Source organism: Globicephala melas, chromosome 10, assembly GCF_963455315.2.
Source record: "Globicephala melas chromosome 10, mGloMel1.2, whole genome shotgun sequence".
NCBI classification, from domain to species: Eukaryota; Metazoa; Chordata; class Mammalia; order Artiodactyla; family Delphinidae; genus Globicephala; species Globicephala melas.
Window position 1 is genome coordinate 61,308,851 of NC_083323.1, and position 6,725 is coordinate 61,315,575.

The 6,725-nt window shown below is 48.1% G+C and overlaps 1 protein-coding gene across 8 annotated transcripts in view; it reads right to left on the bottom strand.

Moving 5' to 3' along the window:
• SCN8A (sodium voltage-gated channel alpha subunit 8) overlaps nt 1–6,127 on the bottom strand; it is a 177,849-nt gene extending 171,722 nt beyond the window's left edge. For 6 of the 8 annotated variants that reach the window (XM_070046498.1, XM_070046500.1, XM_060306864.1 and 3 more), the window contains exon 1: nt 5,365–5,504. The gene's annotated coding sequence lies outside the window, so the exon portion shown is untranslated. Of the gene's footprint in view, nt 1–5,364; nt 5,505–5,696; nt 5,778–5,999 lie in introns of those variants that run through there. The other 2 variants (XM_060306862.1, XM_060306865.1) reach the window with 2 other exon arrangements.
• Nucleotides 6,128–6,725: the final 598 nt, after the last annotated feature.

Genomic DNA, 6,725 nt, shown 5'->3' on the forward strand with positions numbered 1-6,725 from the left:
AAAAAAAGACTATATAATGGGAAAACCTAGAAGGGTGCTGAAGACAAAAGCAACTCCAAACCCGTATAATCACTTACTACAATTAACACATTCAGCTCAAGTAAGGATAAAGGGACACCTCAGCCTTTGGGCCCATTCCACTTTCAGATCCCAAACTATAGCTAAAAACAGCCCAGTTGCCTGCCAACCGGCGAATGTCAGAGCATTCCTGTTTGGTAAAGAGTCCTATTCTAGAATAGTTTGGGAATGAATGCAGAAAGAGTTACTTTGGTAACTGCATTTGCACTGTGTTGGTGGAGGTCAGCACTGCAATTATACAGTAAAACTCTTCTCCTTTTATATTAGCAATGTCCACCCAAGTCAGCACACCTGCAGATTCTATTCTCTCTGCCAGACTGAAGATAAAGCAACCGTCTGCTTTTCAGACTACTGAAATTTAATACAGTACATATATACTCTATCAAATACACATATAAATACACACTAAGCTGCTAAAGCCCTAGAGGAAAAGGAGCTAAAATATACTGAGCTCTACGTGTCAGGAAACAGAGATTTCATTTAATCCCCACAAACACCTTGCAATGTAGGTATTATTATTCCTATTTTTATAGATGAGAACACTGAAGCTCAGACAGATTAAATGACTTACCCAAGGTGACAAAGCTAGTAAGTAGCAGAATCAAGACTTGAACTTAGTTTTGCCTACCTCCAAAGCCTACACTGTTCCTGACTTTTTCTTCTCAGCAGTGTAACTAAGGCAACCTTCTTGGGTCTTCATTTCACCTTAATTCCTGATATGTACTTAAACGCGGGTCCTGATTTTGTATCTATAACTTCACGGAGGGACAGAGAAAAATTTTCCAGAAGATTTCTTCTTTGTCTTTTATTCACATACATTTACTTCATATTCCTGCACACATTATTTTTTTTAGGTTAAATCACTTCCAGTCAGCATTTCAGCAATTAATATATGTGAAGGGTGAAAGCTCCGTTTCCTTCTTTTAACACTTTAATAGCCATAGGTTTTGAGCAGGGTATAATTTTCTAAGCTGAGTCCTGCCATTTAAAGAGTGTTAGTGCTTAGTGCAATGCTTCACACACAGTAGGTGCAGAGGGAGAATATCTGTAAAGTTTTCTTTATTCTTCTAGTCAACTTGCTATATTTAAATCAAAAGACTTTACAGGAGTCCAATTCTAAGAATGAATTAGAATTCACATGAAAGAAATTTCGTGGAAATTTTTTTTACATGATTCAGAAAATAAAGGTAAACTGAGATATAATGATCTAGCTGTTAAGCCTCTCAATGACTAACTAGTGGACTGTGAACTTAAGAGTTTAAAAGGCTTGGTTTTAAAATACTTATTTTTTGTTCTTCTGAATAACTTTTGCAAGTGCTTCTTGCCCTCTCTACAGAAAAAAAAAAAAAGACTGAAATAACCATAAACACAGACAACTGTTTTGCTAAGGATGACTTTTTTCCTGTCTTTTATATATTAAAATATTTCTGCAATAAGTATACTTTTTTTTTTTTTTTTTTTTTTTTTTTTGCAGTACGCGGGCCTCTCACTGCTGTGGCCTCTCCCGTTGCGGAGCACAGGCTCCGGACGCGCAGGCTCAGCGGCCATGGCTCACGGGCCCAGCCGCTCCGCAGCACGTGGGATCCTCCCAGACCGGGGCACGAACCCGCGTCCGGACTCTCAACCACTGCGCCACCAGGGAAGCCCTACCTTATTTTTATAATTATGGAGACTGATCTGACTCTGAATAAACTGTATTTTTTAACACTTTCTATACAGTGTGGGGTTTTTTTGTTTGTTTTTTAACATCTTTATTGGAGTATGATTACTTTACAATGGTGTGTTCGTTTCTGCTGTATAACAAAGTGAATCAGCTATACATATACATATATCCCCATATCTCCTCCCTCTTGCGTCTGCCTCCCATCCTCCCTATCCCACCCCTCTAGGTGGTCACAAAGCACCGAGCTGATCTCCTTGTGCTGTGCGGCTGCTTCCCACTAGCTATCTATTTTACATTTGGTAGTGTATATAGGTCCATGCTACTCTCTCACTTCGTCCCAGCTTACCCCTCCCCTCCCCGTGTCCTCAAGTCCATTCTCTACGTCTGCGTTACAGCGTGGTTTTATTTTCCTTCTCAGATATAATCTGTAGGAATTAAGTATTCATTAATTCATGCATGTGCCTCCGGAACAACTTGTTACATAATATCAGCACATTAAAGATAATTACTTTTCTTTCCATTCAAGAATGCTTTTCTTGCTTTAGGTGGATATGTCTCTATCTTCGTATTCTTTTCAAGCAGGTGCACGTTTCTTGTGCAATCTCTATAGAACACTGAATGTCAATCTTTTCTTGGTAAGAAGCACAAGAATGACATTTGCCCCTGACACAGCCCCAATTTATATGTCTTTCAACTTTATGTATGTTACCTTTTCAATGACACAAAAGTACTTCAATCACAGTGGAACCCAAAAGGAACGAGCTGCTTTATCCCTGTGCTAGGTGAGAGATTCATACAAGCTGAATTTTATGGCTCCCTTCACTATTTTAGGATTTTAAAATACTTTTTTGACAAATTACTTTAGTGAAACAATGAATCACATACTGGCCTCTGCTGTGTTGAGTCCTTTTCCCAGCTCACTGTTCAAATCAACCCAAAGAAGATGCCCTTCTGATCCAGCTTAATTTAGCAAGCTATCTGATTACTTCTTGAGGAGGCCAAATTCCCAGAACATTAATAGTTTCTTGCTACTTGAAATTATCAAAATGTGCTGAAATAATGCAGTCAGCAAAATGTCACTGTATGACTTACATATGGATCTGCTGCAGCCTGTAAAAACACTGTCTCCATGAGGGACAGCCAAAATGAAGAGTTATGTGGGAGTAATAAAATATGGTAACTAGGCCTGCAACTTCAAGTATAAACCCAGCTGCGCATGCACATGCGCACGCACACACACACACATCTACAGGAAAGCCTGCTGATAATAAAAGCAGGAAAAACCCAAAGCACGTCCAGCACGAGTGCACTCTACGGCAGGACTGTCAGGGAACTGTCCTTTCAGCACCACGGCCAGAAACCCTGGCGCAAACCTCAACACCGGCAACCAAAGCTGGGCAAGTTGGGCCCTGCGAAAAATTTGTTAAAGCTCCTACAAAGAAAGCAAAATCAACTGTATGATTGTTTGTTTGTAAGTATGCTATATTCCATTTCATAATCTTTTATTAATTTAAAATAAAATCCTTCAAATATTTTGATAAAAGTTGACAAAACCCCAAATGAAAACGGAAGCCTCTCCAACTGAACCCAAGAAACCAGTAACTGACCAGCACTGTCAAGAACTGTGTTGTAGTACCCACCAGCAGCCCTACTAAGAAACAACATATTTACACATACCCTGAATCAGATGTCCATAGAACACAGAACACGCTTGGAGCCCTCTCCAGGGAGAGCCTCAATTTCTAGGACAGACAATGTTTGCTGAGTACCAAGCCATCACTACTACCCGCTTCCAAGCAATCCAATTCTCTTTCAGGGAGAACTGAAGCCTTGTGGATCATGAGCTCCAAAGAAAAAATGCTGCAGTATTTCAAGAACCAGGTTACAGGTAACGTGTTACAAAGCTTTCAGCATTTTAAGTCTGATTCCCCTGAGATTTCTACCAGGATGGTGGTACCAGGTGGTAATGTTATCCAGCCATTTGCATTACACATCAAAAAAAAAAAACCAATTTTTTTTTTTGAGGAAAGAAAAAGAAGTCCCCTAACCACCATTATCTTCTAATACACGTGGAGAAAAGAGAAGTACAGAAAGATTGTGAAACAGTAAAAACCTACCTACCACACCCGAAATCTCCCTTGGAAAGCTAAAACATCCCACAGCCCTAGCACACCACTACCTTTCTAAAGGCTCTCCAGGTTCAAACTCGAGAAAACGGTTATAAAAAGCACTCTCCCCCTTTGCCCCCAGAGCCGTCACCCACACTTCCTGCTTCCATCCCGGCTTCTCCGGTGCCCATTGTGCGTGCATTAAAAGCAATTTTCCCTGTTTGGTAGAGCTTGCTCCATGCTAATTATTTCTCCCTCCCCCTGAATTAGCCAGATGCAATGCAAAGTTTCTTCTACCCCTTCCCCTCCCCCAAAACAGATGCCATCCTTTTATTATGAATACCGACGCTGAACCTTGGCATCTTGGAATCTCCGGATATAAAATGTATTCCCCCATGTTTCAAAAACTGCAGTGTAAGTGAGGAAGAGGGCACAGGGTGGGGTAGTTGGAAGGAAGGCATGGATTGTAGAATCATATTTATCAGGCTGTAAAATTATTCCCACTTCATCCCACCTCGAAACTGGGGCCCTTGAAGGGGTCTGAAAGCCGTGGCTAAGCCCCCCCGAAAGTTAGCTGCCAAGTCTCCACCGGTGGTTGCTGCCGGCAAGGAGGGGATGGAGCTGAGCTCTCAGGAAAAATGCAGAGGCTTTGCGGTCCCCCAAGTACCAAGTGAGAACTAGAGAGGAGGGGTCCAAGCCTGTGGAGCTGGGCAGTCCTGCAAGCCCAAAGCTAGCAGAAGCCCAGGGTGCTGCTGCCGGTGGTAAGGTGGGGGAGGGAAGCAGAGAGGAGGAGAGGAGCAAGCTCTGCATCGGGTGGCGTAGGGGTGGGGGCGGGGGAAGGGGATGTTCTGAAAGTGATGTACTCCCTAATGCAGGAATCCTAGCCTGCCAAGGAAGGTCCCGGGGGCCCCCAACAACCCCCGAGTACCCTGTCGGGAGGGGGACGGATGCATCCGAGTAAAGGACAGGGGAGTCCTGGCTGCCCTAAGAACCCACGAGCCCCAGGCTTCTGCAGTTGGTAACAATCTGAAGCCGGATGGGGGAGAAGGATGCAGTAAGACATGGGGGAGGGGGTAGAGCTAAGGAGCTGCCTAGAAGATCCGGACGGCGCTGCCCTTCCAGTGCAACCGGGCGAGGGGCCCCGACTCTGCCCCGGCTCTGAGAGATGGGGAGGAGAGGGTGCTGCCCTACGGAAGGGGCGCCGAGGGCACGCCAGTGTCCCCCAGTGCAGCCAAGAGCGGAGGAGAGAGAGGGTGTATGGGGGTGGGGGCCGGTGGTCCTCAGTTCTCCTCAGGGATCCCCAGTAAACACGGTAGAAGGAAGCAAGACTTCCAAACACCTGTCCAAAACAGGGAGGGCACAAACCCCTCTCCACTGCCCCTGGAGCCCCGCCGCGCACTCTGCGGCAAAGCCCCTGGCTGGAGGTGGGCGAGCCCCGCTCCAGGGTCCCGAGGCGAGAAGGGGAAGCCGGCGGGCGAGGAGCGGCGCCGGGGCGGGGGCTATGGGGCTACTTACGGCAGCGGCGGCAAGGGAGGCAGCGGCGGCCCTAACGCGGGGCCCGGGAGGCGCGGCCGGACTGCGGAGGTGCGGAGGATGCTGCGGGCGGGACTGCGGTCGGCGCCATCTTGGAGCGCTCCCCGCGCCCGCCCCCCGCGCCGCCGAAGTCCTTGCATAATTGATGACTCGCGCCCGCCGCGCGCCGCCGCGCGCCGCCGCGCGCGCCCCCGCCCCCGGGCCCCCCGCCCACCGTGTCCCCGCGCCGACCCCCGGAGCGCGCCCCCTGCCCCCGCTCGCGCACGCCGCCCCCTCCCGCCTGCCTGCCTGCCTGCGCCCAGCAGCCCACCTACCTCTGCAGGGCGCGCCCGCCCGCTCGCTGGCTGTCAGGCCGGCGTCCCCGCGCCGCCCGGACCGGATCCGGGGCGAGGGAGCAGGGCGCCGGCAGGGGGCGCCGCGCCGGAGCGCCTCGCGAGCGTCCCCGGGCCCGCCTCCCCGACGCCCCCGCCGAGCCGCGCGGGAGGGGCACCCGGGCCGAGCGCCGGGACGCGGCCGCTGAACGCTGGCGGGCTGTCAGCCAGCACGCGGGCGTTGAAACCCGAAAGGTGCTTTGTGGACTCGAGGGCCCCGTGACCCTTGGAAATGCCAAGTCTCACCTTTCTCCTGAACGACAGTCGCAGAAGGAAATGCCTCGTAACAGTGCAGTGCTCAGTTGTTAGAATCTCTGACATCTAAAAACACCAGGAACTCAATTTACCCGAGCTTTGGCTGCCTGAGAAAAAAACGCAGAAGTCTATGAGCAGCAGCTGGAGCCTTGTGATTCAGTGGACGCGGCTCCGGTGTGAGGAGGAGGGAGAAATCCCTTCCCCCAGGCCTGAAACTGTAACGGTCACCTTAATCCTTTTGAATCTCAGTTTGTCCATCTGTAAAGTAGGCACGATCATTTGAACTGCTTACTCTACACTCTTACGAGGATCTAGACAATGAATGTGAGAATTCTTAGCACTTTATTGTGCTTCTCACACATATTTCTTTTCACCGCAAGTTCACAGTTAAGAGTGAAAGAGTATGGGCAGGCCGCCGCCACTTACTGAGTACCCTTGGACGCGAACAACTCTGAGCTTCATTGTTCTCATCTGTAAAAGGGAACAATCATAGGACTGACCTGATAGGTTTGTTGTGAGAATTAAAGAGGAGAATGCATTTCACACCCTGAGAACACGATCTGGCATACGTAGTGTGCCCACTACATACATTTTTAAATAGCTTTATTGAGGTATATTTGACATAGGATAAACTATGCATGTTTAGAGTGAACAGTTTTGACATATGTATGCATGCATGAAACTATCACAACCATCAAGGTAATGAACATACCCGTC